Here is a 15326-nt window from a genome sequence, read left to right on the forward strand (position 1 = left end):
ACAAGAACTGGTAGTAAAACCAGCAGGAGGCTCCGCCCACTGCTCCAGATGTCATCATAGGCGATCTGCATATGCGCAGAAGCCCGGCACGCACGTGATCCTGTTGTGAACTGGTAATAAAGGTAAGTAGAACCCACCCCTGAATCCATTCCTTCATCCATGATAGTGCTGCTGCTTGATAATATAATTCCAAGTTTGGTAGTCCAAATCCTCTCCTTCGTCTTGCATCATGTAACATTTTCATATTGATTCTCGCTTTTTCCCCCTGCCATATATATTTCATTATCATTCTATTCAGGGCTTCAAAATATTTTTTTCCAGTTTTATTGGTATTGTTTGAAATAAAAACAACAATCTAGCTAATGTATTCATCTTAATTACCGCTATTCTTTCCATTAATGATAATTGCAAATTTTTCCATCTTTCCAAATCCGTCTTGATTTGTCCTTTCAATTTATAGTAATTATTTTCTTTAATCATTACACACCTTGCTGTTAGTTATATTCCTAAATACCTTACCTTTTCAGTAATCTGAATATCTTTTGTGTTTCACTTGTATGACTATTGGATTAATTCTAATGTGTGTTCACAAATATATTTCCTATTTATAAGCCTGTTGATATAGTTAATGTTTCAGAATATTTTTTTTACTTTTAATTCCATGTTGATCTACTTCTGGTTTTAATTTCACAATATCTTAGATATTATAGACATTATACTTCAACCAGGTATAACATTCAACTAGTTGTAACAGTTCACAGATCATCTAAAAGTACTATGACATAGGACAGTTAACTTCTTGTGCTTGCTATTAACTGGATGTCAAATTATTTGAATGCCTCCACTCAAGTTATGCCTCTTGACAAGTTGCTCAAGTTGTACCTCTTGACATCCTTTTCTCTAATACACTAAGGATTAATTAAGATTAGAAACTGCACTCCCAAATCCTCAGACTGCAGTCTTGGAATTCTTCCTGTGTCAAGAATATAGACATGGGACATGTCCTTTCTGGTAAGTAATTTCTGTACTATCTTGATCATTCATTGACTTGCTTTCTTCCTCCCTAGCCCTTATTCTCTCCAATATAACTATTCCGCTATCACATAGCTCTTTACTTAATTATATTATTTCCAAATTCCACTAACTTTACATTGGTTTTCTGTTTATCCCAAGTAAATAAGAGTTGGAATAAGCATAGATAGCCATTCTGAGAAGAAATAGCATCTCAATGATTCAAAATAATCGATTTTAAAATTAATTAACACTCATTAAGAAATAAAGTTAAATTCTACTAAATTCCATTGGTCATGAGACAAATGCGTTTTTTTAAAAAAATCTTTAATAGTGGCCATTGCACCATTGAGGGAAGGCGGGAATCAAGTCAATGGTGGATGAAATGGATACTCAACTATAAGGTGAAGGAAAGTGTCAACAAAAGTATAACCCTCCCCTCAAAAAAAAAATACAAAAAAGAAGAGCAAAGTATATTTATATCTTTCTTGTTTGTAGTTCGATTTGTGGCATACTGTCTTTAAACAAATTGTCCCATGGCCTAGTTTCTCAATATGAAAAAATAAACATTTTATAAAGCTATAGCTGAAACCCATTCCATACAAATGTTCCTGTGACATATTGAAAAGAATCCTGAAACATGTATATTATCTATCTCATTTATTTTGAAATGCATTTGTTAAATTTTAATAAAATTGCTTGTAATTCCAATAAAAAAAGGAATCTAAAGAAACAGACAAGTCACACCATAAAATGACAATTATGCAAATAAATTGTTGCAAGTAGACCATATTTCAAAATGAACAGACAACAGAACTTGCAGCTTAAAACAACATACACATTTCTGTCCCAATCCTATAAAAGGCAATTAAAATAAGAATTATTAAAATTCTGCCTGTGAGAACTTTTACAGGTTCATAAAAGCAAAGACCAATAAGTGAGAACTCTTGGTAGTTGTAGGGTAATTCACAGCCTGGAAACAACCCAGGAGAAAGTCCTCTGCTATGTACAGTATGTGTTTGATAATGGTCTTCTGAAAAAGCACCATGCCTGCAACTATACAAGTAAAAGTCCAATAATACTAAATCAGCCTTCCTATCATCTGTCTGATGATATCTGTATAGCTTGAACTACAATTACATAAATCCAATATATATGTTAACTGTGAAATATGGGAACTATAGTTCAACATATGTGAAAAGTATTAAAGAAGATTAAAAGAAAATGTATTTTATAGTTAACTAGCTGAATAACTGTGCTCTGCTACAAAACTATGTGATCGGGCTTCATAAATCGACACTTACAGCTTGAAAATTAATGAGTAGTTATGATCGTCCTCTCCTCTCCGCTTCTCTCCCTCAGCCTTGCCCCACAGAAGTCTCCCCTATCCTATCATCCTATCCCTCTTCTCTCCCTCAGCATTGCCCCACAGAAACCTCCCCTATCCTATCATCTTCTCTCCCTCAGCCTTGCCCCATAGAAGGCTCCCCTATCCTATCTCCTGTTTGCTGCTGTGAAAGTGAAATTCCTCTCCTCTGCTTGTGTTTTGCATTTGGAGCAGATTTCTTTTCAGATGGGCAGGGGAATAGAACTCCTTAGCATCAGAGGGTTGTTTGGAAAGTGAATCAGTATCTGCTATGTGAGCAAGAAGGACACAGGAAGGAGCCTGGCCATGCTTAGCTCAACTGTTCTGTAGTAAAGCTGCTTGCTGCTGTGAAAGTAAAACTGAAACTGAAACTCCTCTCCTCTTCTTGTGTTTTGCATTTGGAACAGATTTCTTTTCAGGTGGAGAGTGGAAGTAGAACTCCTTAGCATCAGAATGTGTTAATCATAATATAGGAAATACTAATGCTCTGATGGTCATTTCGAAAAATCCTTTTTTTAGTGAGCATCTAGAAGTCAAGAAGAACATATATGGCAAATTTCAAGTTTGTAGGCTTTACAGTTCTGGAGATTTTGTGATGATACATGAGTGGTATTGATAGATAGATAGATAGATAGATAGATAGATAGATAGATAGATAGATAGATAGATAGATAGATAGATAGTAGGGTTGTCAGGTGTCCACTATTTGAGCAGACAGTTCACTTTTTTCACATTATGTTCACTATTTTTTTTCACAAAATAGTGGACATTTTTTTTATTCAAAAGCTTTATGATGAAATGATACATAATCTAAAAGCTGTACAGTCTAAGAGAATAAGGATAGGAGAATCGCGTTTTGTCTTTTTTTTTCATAAGTTAGAATGAGACAAAGATCAAATATCCATTGAACTCGATTCTCCTAAAAAATTAATGATGAGGTTAAAATAAAAACATATTATAAAATTATGTACAGTTCACATTTTTAAAATGTATTGTAGCTTGTGTCGACTGACCTAAAATGGCGTCGAGTGATGAGAGTGACAGCAGCGAGATTTTGAATTCTTTAAAACGAAAGAGAGGAGTGTGCAAATACACTAAAGACTGGGAAGCTACTTTTGCATGCATTACCAACAACAAAACCGACAGAACAAATACGACGGCCTACTGTAAATTGTGTCAGAAATCGTTCACAATTGAATATAATCATATAAAAGCTGTCACACAGCATGCAAGCACAAAAAATCATTTAGATAAGGAAAAAATAGCTTCCAGCAACAAACGAATCAATTCGTTTTTCATTGTTAAAGACTCCTCTTTCAGTGAGAAAGTGACTGTAGCTGAAATGGCTGAAACTTATGGGATCAAACACCATATTTCTTTCCTGGCTCAAGATTGCGGTATTAAGTTAATGAAGCAAATTTTTGATGATTCAGAAATTGTAAAAAAGATGTCTTGTGGAAGAACCAAATCATCAGCTATTGTCAATGAGGTTTTGCATCCTTTTTCTATTGAGTTGGTTCTCAATGATCTTAAAACTGGAATTCCATTTTCTCTCTCCACTGACGCATCAAACAAGGGAAATCGCAAAATGTATCCTGTTGTTGCACAATATTTTACTTGTGAAGAAGGACTGTGTGTGAAAATTTTAGACTTTTATGAGGATTACTCAGCAGATAATGGATCGGTCAATTATGGAGTGAACAAATCTGTTTACCAAAAATTATTGCTGAAAAATTACAATATTGTAGCTGCTCATTGCAATAATCACATTTTACACAACAGCGCAAAAAAATGCATTAAAGCAGTTATCTTTTGATATTGAAAATGTAGTGCTGAAGGTTTTTGCCGAATTTTCGAATTCTGCGAAGAAACGAGAAGAATTGAAATCATTTTTTGAATTTTGCGAGTCAGAATTCCATGAAGTTTTGTGCCATATTCCAACACGTTGGTTAAGTTTGTTTAAAGTGGTCGAAAGACTTCTTTTAAACTGGATACCTCTAAAATTGTATTTTATTTCTCTTGGATCTGATGAGTGCCATAAGGTTATCTGGAACCTTATTTCAGATCAGGAAAATGAACTCGCAAAGGACGATGAACCAACAATTTCAGAATTGTATTTATATTTCACGCACTTCTTCATGTCAATAATGAAGCTGGAAATCAAGAAAATTCTTGCATGTGATCTTCACATTATCATGTGTAAGCTGTGTGATTCTTTGCAAAAAAAATACGATGAGCAGTTTTTTGGAATGAAAGTTTTATTTGCCTTACGTAAAAAACATTTGCCTGAGAATGCCGTGCAAAAGTTCAAGAAAGAAGCCATCAACGTGTATCAAAGAGCCATTGCGTACCTAGAAAAGTGGTATAATTTCACCGATTCAGTATATGAGACGCTAAGTTGTTTCAATCTAATTGATCGCAATAATCCTCCAACTTTAGAAGAAATGACAAACATCTGGTTATTATCACCATGGCGAGAAAAACTTCCACCCAACACTCTCTTCGATGAAATTTCTGCCTTAGAAGAAGTTTATGTTCATCTGCAGGGCGATTCATCCCTTGATAAGTGGACATACTTTTTCAAGAAAGAGCCAGCTCTGAGTTTACTGAAACTGTTCCAGTATTGTGCATCAATTCCGGTATCAAATGCAAACGTTGAAAGAATTTTCAGTGTCATGGGAAATTTGTGGACTGACAAACGTAACTGACTGCTTGTACCATCAGTTTGAAGTGAACTTTGTATATTTTTTAATATTTCTCAACGTACTGAAATTAAAGAATTATTCCTTAAACATAAAGAATTGATCAAAGCTGCACAGTCAAATAAAAAATACACACGACAGCAAAGTAAAATGTAATTTAATATTTTACATATTATTATAATATATTTGATGTTTTGAATTTTAAGTAAAGTTTTGAAGTGATTATTTTAATACATGTTAAAATGTTTGTAAGAAAATATATAATTTAATTGTAATTTTTTTTTACTACTTAAACCACCCCACCCCCCGCTTGTCCACTATTTTTTGGAAGCAGACCTGGCAACCCTGATAGATAGATAGATAGATAGATAGATAGATAGATAGATAGATAGATAGATAGATAGATAGACAGACAGACAGACAGACAGACAGACAGACAGACAGACAGACAGACAGACAGACAGACAGACAGACAGAGATTCAAGCATTAATTTTATTAGCAGTGATCTGTAAGGCTTCATTTCTTGGAAACATCTATTTATAAAACACATAATTTAGCTTCATCAAACAATTACTAAGAAAAGCTAGAAGGCTAGATTTTTTGTTTTGTTTTAAATCTAGCTCTTTTACAAGCATGTTTAATGCAAACATTAATGCAAAACATAGCCATAACAAAATTATTCTAGTTCTAGGGATTGTTTAACTTAAAGAAATTCTCTTGTTTCTGACACATTATTATTTTCTAAATATAGTTAACATTGTTGCAAACAAAAACATGTATCCTCTTCCCTATTCTACCAAGGATATCTGTGATAATTCAAAAGCTAATACCAATCACAAGAGCTGATTAAGGCTCAGTACTTTCCAAATCTTTTGATATCTTCTAATGAGATTAAGCATTTACCTTTCTCCTTCTAACATCCATAAGGTCATTTTAGTATTTATTTCAGAAATCACAGTGGTGATTATCAGCATAGCGTGGGCCTGTGATGAATAGGAGAGAAATATTTTTTTTTTCTCAATTTAAACTTATTTTGCAATTCGTCACCCAAAAGTCACTCTTTAGCATGTTCAACATTGAAGGCCACGTCTCCTGATAAATTGGAAGTCTCTACACATAAAACTATTACCTACTTATTCACTTTCACATGTTCGCACACACTTATTACTGCCATCAGCAAGAGAATCTGGAAGGGGAAAGCTATCACCTTCCCCTACAATGAATCTAGTTTAAAGCACTGCTTCTGTGAAGTTAATGGCAGACAAAAAGCATTAATACCATGAAACTGTGTGGTTACCCTTGTACATCCCTAAATATTATGATGCTATCCTGTATTATTTATTTATTTATTTATTTATTTATTTATTTTAAAAAGCCAAATTGTATGTACATAGACAGAATGAGACATGATGGGCCCTTCAAAATTCTTGACCAAACTTGCTGGCAAAGAAGTTAGTTGTAAGATTTCTTCAAATGTATTTACAGTTTCTAAAGAGAAAAACTCTCCTTAGCACTGTCAACAGAAGGGCTACTGAAAAAGAGCATTGAATAAAATCCCTTTATGATGTCTTCCTTTAGGATTTAACTGAAGTGCAGAAAGCCAGCTATCATTGTAAAAAAAATCACTTGACAAGAAAACCAACAATCTGGAGAAGATCTAAACACTAATTTTATTAGTGCAAAGTAGCAAGATAAAGTGAGGCACTGGTGTCTTGTACCCAGAAAGGACGAAAGCCACAAGGTTACATTGATCTTACACAGTAGGATGATCGAAGGCAGTGATTGCACAAACACTAGTGGACAATAATTGCTTTATAACTGATAGGAAAACAAGATAACCACAAGCAAAGGATATCCTTCAATATGGGGAAAACATTACAGACACATTCCTAAAAGTGCAACATAGCAGCTTTGATCAGTAAGTTGAGCAGTAAGGTCCTATTTTTATTTTGAACAAGCCAATCTCCAATAATTATAGTTTTATTTGTGTTTTAATGCTTTTTAATTCTCCTTTTTTAAATTGTACGATGCCCTGATTAATACAAATAAAACACAGTTTTATTTATTTGGAAAATAAATAAATTTTGAAGCTATATGTAGCTTCCAAATTCTCTTTCTTTTTTCCTGCACATCCATTATAACAGGAAAAAAAACTTCTACCAAATTGTTAATGTATTCGCTCACAATGTTTTATATAAAATGAACAATATTTATATTATATTCATATATGCAAATAGGACTGCTGTCGAAGTATTTTGAAGTCATGCTGGAAAGAGTATGTTCAAAATGAATCAATGCACAATATATGTTAGAACTTGTAGGAGATAATTCTCAAAAAAAGTAGGTATTTTGGATGAATTAATACCCTGATTTGAGATGCTTAGGAATCAATTTCCCATTTCTTTCATGCCTGTAAATTTCATTAGTGCTTTTTAGAGATATGCATATACCTGATGAACAACATGTAGAAACTAGAAGTATTTGGTCCCAGGAGGCAGAATTTACAAGGTAAAATTGGAACAATAGCTCATGCATAACGGCCTAAAACAGATAAAAGCATTCTTTCTAATCAATAATCCACCATTTAATGAGATAAATATTATCTAATATGTCAAATAATGCCAAAGCTGTAAAATGCAAAATAAAAAAGGGGAGATTACATTTCTTAAAATGAACACTATATCAATCAGTACCAAGGTTCTCTGGGACAGTGGAAGTCTGAGATTTAGATTATGTGAAACCACAGGATCTACTGTATTTTAGCTATCTACCTTCCCCTTATATTTCTGGTAAAGTATAGCAAAGAAATATATTAAGAACCCCAAGAACAAATATTCTTTTATTCAAATCCCCAGCTTCATTTTCTATTCTTATACTTTTTATTGTTGCTAGCAAATATGTACCTGAAATGTAAAATATGTTCTCTTTCCTCTTTTCTTGGAAATTATAAAGCAAGAATCCTATCCTACTGCACTATCTAGAATTTTATTGCATTAGGAGCATGGAACATATTTTATTTTTCTGGCAGTGAGGACCATTCCTTATTTCATACAAAAATGGCAACATCTGAAAGAAAAAATAATTGGTTTTCCTTTGGAAAAATCAAAGAGAGATGTTCCTTCATTTAATCCTGGATTTTAACCCCCCCCCCAATATAGGAGATTTTGTTACTTTATATTTTAATCAATAGGTACTTTGGGTTTCTATTTTTTTTTAATGATTCAAGCTTTTCTTCACTCAGAGATCAAGCAGTGTTTTCTCTGAATAACCAAATTGCTCCCCAGCTTCATTTTATGGCTGTTCCAAACCCTTAGCATATTTTCATCTTGTTAATTTTTTCTGAAAGATTAAAAAAGCAAAAAATTTCTATGTAGCATGACTCATTTAAATCATAATACTATGACCTGATAAATTCTCTACATTGTTTGATCAAATTTCTTTGTTAAGTGTCACATGTAAATGACTAACCCTGTGATTGATTGATGTATATATATCAAAAGGATGTAAAATTAATTCCCTTTTCCAATAACCACTCCCTCATAACTCCTTCTTACCTTGACTCCGCCTCCTTAGTATATAAGCCCCATCCCGCTCCTTCATCTTGTGCTCTCTCCTGTCATGATACCTGTTAAGACGTTTAATAGAAACAATAAATATATTTATTAGAAAAGGGATGACTTCTATGAATTATTGGGTTTGTTCCTTGAATCTACGTAACAAATTGGTAGCAGAGGTCAGTTTTATGCCCATAACGCTGAAACATGACTGAAAGCAAAAAGAGAATGACTACCAGAGAATATTCAAAATTAATGGCAGTGCAACTGTCACCACCCGAAGCAATCTCAGAGGGAACAACAAACAAAAGAAAACCAGCACTAAATTCCAAAACTACGCCAGAAAACAATGACAGGACAATCGAAGAAGAGACAGATGCCACAGCAGATTCAAACGAACTGAGAAAAAACATATTAAAAATACTAAACTCACCTATCGACAACAAAGAACTCATTGAAAACCTTGGACAACTAATTAAACTACACGAAGCCACAGATGTAGCTCAAAAATTGAACATGAAGGCCACAGAAACCAGCCCAGTGAGAGACGAACCAAATAACAACCGCCAGTATGAAACTGGCGGGAAAATTTTGGCACCCATTTTCGAACGGCAGCCATCTTTAGTCGAACAAACAACAAAGATGGCCGGCCGTATACTAAGGAATGACCCGAATCCAAAATGGCCGACACAGACTCAACCTATTTAAAAATAAAAGAAATAAAAACAATACCTCACTCACAAAATCAACCCACCGAAGCCGAATAGATAACACTATTAAAACTCTCACCACAGCTTTTGGATTGGAACTAAAATTACCACTACATTACCCTAACGCACTAAAAATGTCCGGAGAAATTACAGACATTGAAGAAAAAATAAACAAACACTATACAAAGGGCGCAGACATCACCACAGAAAAACCGCTGACACTATTAAATCTGGACACTAACTACAGCCTTCCACCGCTAACGCAATCCCCAATACCAAAGGACCGCGAAAAATACTTACCATCACAACGACATCGCCCGATTGACCAGGACATCTACCCAGACGATCCATCAATGATCCAGAGGACGATTCGATTCCCAGCTGACCACGACCAGCACCCCAAGACTGAACATGGGCCTCATCCAGTCGAGGTAGGCCCACGCCCAGGAGCAGTGGTGACAGGAACCTCTCTTGATGACTTCAGAATAAAAATAAACTTCGCACATGCGCAGAACGACCTAAAGGAAAGAGAAGACAAAAAAGTTCAAGCCTGTCTTTTTAAATTGCCTGCAAGTATTCCATTACCATATTGCTGCTTTCCTATGATTCAGAACCATGGACAGCCACTCTCAGTAAGTAACACCTCACACAACTCAGGGACTTTACCCATCAACTTCCCTATTTTAAAATTAGATGGAACCAATTTACAAGAATGGAATCAAGAACTCCAAGTCACTTTTCTGAGAGAAAACTTACTTTTCATGATTACTGACCCTCCAAAAAAACCTTGGACACTTGAATTGGACTGCCTACATCACAAAGCATTTTACCTACTAATAGCTAGTATTCCCCCAGTATTTACCCTAGTATTAACCATTATTTAACTGTACCAGAACTAATACAATGTATGTTTGACCTATTCTACAGCAAAAGTGTGGCAACAACAACTTGAATCTCTAGAAATTTCCATTCTGCTAGACTTAGAGCAGGAACTTAAATGAGCGAACACATATTGAATTTAAAGGCTACCAGGGCAGAATTATTACAGAGAGGGGAAATTATAACAGAAGAAAGCATGAAGAGCAATATTATAAATTCACTAGACCCTAGTTGGGATAATTTCATAAGTCAACTAGACAGTATTACAATGGGGCATCTATCAATAGAGACACTAACGAACAAATTAATTGCTGAAGATAATTTAAGAAAAGATAGATCACTACACAACAGAGATAGTAGAATTATTAAAAGGGTATAATTCCATAGTAGAGATAGGGACATGCCTGAATGCTACATATGTGGCTCCAAGAGTCATTACAAAAGTGATTGTCCAAAAAACATTAGAGGAAGAGATCATTACCAAAGTAGAGACAGACAAGAAAATAGACATAGACCCCATGAAAGACACTCAAATTACAGATACAGACATAATGATTCTCCCATCCCAAGGGATATGAGAAAATACAGAGATAATTCCAAAGAAAATCAATCAGGAACTCTTTATGGACTAGGGAATCAGAAATTCTACATCAATCCAATAAAAAAGGAGAATCATTGGAGCCACTAATCACACTAATCACACTACTTATGACAGGAGATTACTCACATCTTTTACAAAAGAAAACTTTATGATTAAAGTAGCCAATCAAGATAATGTTTTGGTAACTGGGAAAGGGAACATACATATACATGGGATAGCTGAAATAGAGGGGGTACTTCTTGTCCCCAAAATACCCCATAACATACTTGCAGCATTGAATCTGAGCAGGGATTTAAGCATAGAAATCACCATTAAAGAAGGGAAGGTATACATGACAAAAGATAAAGTAGACATAAAGGGAATTACAATTAGCGGAAATCTATCATATCTTGACACAGAAAGCTACAATCAATCTAGCATTAATGCCAATTTAGGCTCAAATGAAACCCAAGAAGATTCTCACAATTATAATACACCAAAAAAGGATAAAATTCTAATAGGGAAACTTTTGCACGATGAATGCGCACATTTACTACACAGAAAGCTGGGACACCTTAGTTTTCCTGTTATTCAAAAGATGACTGATTGTTCCGAAGGACTAAAAGTAAAAAATTGCAAAAATTACCTAGAGTGTTCTGTGTGTAAGTCATCTAAAATCAAAACCAAACCCAGACCAAGAAAAGCAACACGCACAACCAGTTCCACTTTCCAATTAATACACATGGACCTAGTAGGTCCCCTAAAACCTTCCATAAAATATAAAAAAAGATTTTTCTTAACTATCGTAGATGACTTCAGTCGCTATGGTTTTGTGTATACTCTTAATCACAAAAGTGAGGCATTTCAAAAATTTAAAGAATTTTATAAAAGAATAGAAGTATAGAATAACATTAAAATCAAACAAATTATGACTGACCACAGGTCAGAATTCCTATCCAAAAATTTTTCAATCCGGCTAAAGGAACCCGGAATATTTTACTTCTTCACCATTTTCACCTTTTCAAAATGGAGTGGTTAAACATAAAAATTACACCCTATAGACAATGATGAGATGTGTTTTGGAAGACTCAGGACTAGGACAAACATTTTGGGCTGAAGCAGTTGTATACTCAAATTATACACTTAGTAGATCTTGGTCTAGCATATTGGATAAAACACCTTACGAGGTAATGTATAATAAAAAACCTCAAATAGCTCACTTACACATTTTTGGAGTAACAGCAGAGGTGCTCATACCAAAACAATTAAGACATAAAGGGGAAAAGGTGTCAAGGAGATTAAGATTTATGGGTTATGAAACAGGAACAAAAGGATTTAGATTTGTGTATAATCATAATAGGTTCATTGTGTCCAGGAATGCAGTTTTTCATGAACAGTCAAATTGGTCGAAAATACACTTAAATGAAATACATAACTGTCAAAACCAACATAATAATGAACAAGATATGAGAGAACAAACCTTACCCTAAAATAATAAACTAAGAGAAACACAAACTCCAAAATATTCACATCAAAGAATGGAAGGAAGGTCACCTAGATATAAAATTAGACATTCTAACACAAAAAGAAGCCAAATATTTACACGACTCAGAAATATTACACGACAGACCAATTAGAACCAATAGAAACCAAAAACCCCAAAGATTAGAAGATTATGTTTTATCCATCCAAACCGATAATCTAACCCACAACTCATATGAAGAAGTAACAAAACTGGCCCAGAAGGAAAGAAATAATTGGGAACAAGCAATGGAAAGGGAAATGAATAGTCTTAGAGAACTGAAGGTATATACCCCCGCCAAAGTCCCAAACCCCATTAAGTTGCATTTTAAAAAGCTAAGGTGTTTCCTAATTAATGTATTTTAATTGGTAATTCTAGTGCCAAATCATTTCAGTTCAAGAGAATCTGTTTCAAAGCCTCAATATTTGTTACCTAATTAGGATAATCATTTGTAATTAACCTCATTTAACAGCTTTAAAATAAAATATACTTGTCCCAATTCTCAAGCCTATCATTATGCCGGAGACAGCAAGCTTTTATTATCTGTTGTTAGACTTGATTTTTTTTCCCCGGCAATATTCAGATCTTTACCTTTAGGAGAAGAATATTAATTCCTGCCACATAACCATTGCTGTAAGTTCTGAAGAAAAAAACACTTTATCACTTGTTAGGGAGATCCTTTTCCAGTTAAACTATTTCTTGCAGCCAATCAATTTGTCAGATCAGAGACCTATCTTTTGTGAAAGTCCTCTGAACTAAAGCTGACAGGGTTAGGCTGGGGTCAGCTGTCTCATAAATCAAAGGCAAAGACAAGGTAAAGCACCACAGATGAGACAGATAAGGATAAGTTAAGCAGGCATGGCATGGCATGGAATAGAAAAGAGGAAAATGTTGCAATATTCTGCTTCCAGGAAGTTGCGTGCCTCCTATTCAAATTCAAATTAATTGTATTAAAAAGGAAGCCTATGAACAATTTATTCTTGAATCTAGTGATCTGAATCATAATGGTCGTCCACAAACAAAAGTTTACTAAATATTTAGGCCTTCAATCTTTGCTTTAAACAATCTGTATTGGTTTGACAAAATTCATGCTGTAAAAATATAGAATATCCAGTAAACAAAACTATATGACAACAGCTGACAACAGCTGACAACAGTAGTATTTAAAATTCAGCTATTTCCCATCACACAAGAAGCAGATGATCTTCTAGCATAAAAATGATAAAGCATAAAAATTATGAAGGACATCTCTTATTTTCATGACTTCTTCTATCTTGCTTTAAATAACTTACCCATCTACCTGATTTCTTCCTGGAATTACTTGAGGGAGAATTTATTCCAAGAAGTCAACCTCTGCCATTCACCAGTAAATGAACACATAACTTTTGTAACCACAATTTCACCATGCAGCATTTTCAGTAGGAACCTTCTTTCTTAGTATGGTTTGGACTTTGACTGCATAACCAAATTCATATCTAGCCTGTTTAGCCAAGACTGTTTCACTAACAGTCAAATAAATATGCAGGCAAGTAGGACTAAGGCTAAACTAAGAGACTTAGATTTGTGAGTGAGTGTTAAGGAATAGTTGGAATCTATACCTTATTTTGAGTTAAGTGATAGCTATATTCTTCTCACAGTATACTCTACATGGCAATGTAGATTACAAAACTTCATAGGAGGGACAATACACTCTAATCCTTTCCTCCTGTCCGATCGTATTCTGAGCAGACATAAGAAACCTTGAGAAGAAGCTATGGCATAAAATTAGTCATGTATATTTAAAAAGTTTGTTATTTAGCAGCATACAGGAAATCTGTCTCTCCATCAATCAGAATTCAAAGCCTGGACCACTTTTTAGTTACCGAGATATTTTTTGGTTATCAGAATCAGTTATGTCATCTGTTCCTTGTTCATCTCTTTTACATATGAAGCTCTTTCATTTCTAGCTTCAGACTTTACAAAACCAAGTGAAAATAGTGCTCCTGTGCTGAATAGCAGTAAAATGCATTCCATGCATGCCATTATCTAAAAAGATATTATTGCTGTATATATTTTAACATTCCTTTATGCAAAATCATGATCATATTATTTTGTTCTCTTTTAGCATTCAAATACATAAATGTAGATTACAGCTTCCATAATACCCCCTCTTTCTTTCTTTTTCTTTCTTTCTTTCTTTCTTTCTTTCTTTCTTTCTTTCTTTCTTTCTTTCTTTCTTTCTCTCTCTCTCTCTTTTTCTCTCTCTCTCTTTCTCTTTCTCTCTCTCTCACACACACACATACAAAATCAAACATATGAAAAGGCTTGAAATCTGATTTTATGGATTTGTAACAAATTGGAAAAATCAAGCAATTAGGGAACAAGAATAGGAGATATAGAAAACAAAATGGAGTAAAAATAAGTATATGTGTAGAAATTTCATTACTATTGAAGATCAATAGTAATGAAGGTTGTTCAGACTGTGGTGGCGCAACAGCTTCTGTGGTACCTGGATGAAGCTGTCTATCTAGATCCACTCCAATCCGGCTTCAGGCCTGGGCACAGCACGGAAATGGCATTGGTCGCATTGGTGGATTATCTCTGGAGGGCTCAGGATATGAGTTGTTCCTCTATCCTAGTCCTGTTAGATCTCTCAGCAGCTTTTGATACCATCGACCATGGTATCATGCTGCACCGGTTGGAGGGGTTGGGGATGGGGGGCACCATTTTACAGTGGTTCTCCTCCTATCTCTTGGACCAGTCGCAGTCGGTGTTGGCAGGAGGGCAGAGGTTGACCCCGAGGTGCCTTGTCTGTGGGGTGCCGCAGGGATCGGTCCTCTCACCCCTCCTGTTCAACATTTATGTGAAGCCGCTGAGTGAGATCATCCATGGTTTTGGGGTGGAGTTCCATCAGTACGCTGACAATACTCAGCTGTACATCTCCACCCCAGGCCATCCCAATGATGCCCTTGAAGTGATGTCCTGGTGCCTGGAGCCCGTGTAGATGGGGAGAAATAGGCTC

Source organism: Pantherophis guttatus, chromosome 5, assembly GCF_059756535.1.
Source record: "Pantherophis guttatus breed Tessera chromosome 5, ASM5975653v1, whole genome shotgun sequence".
Classification (NCBI taxonomy): Eukaryota; Metazoa; Chordata; class Lepidosauria; order Squamata; family Colubridae; genus Pantherophis; species Pantherophis guttatus.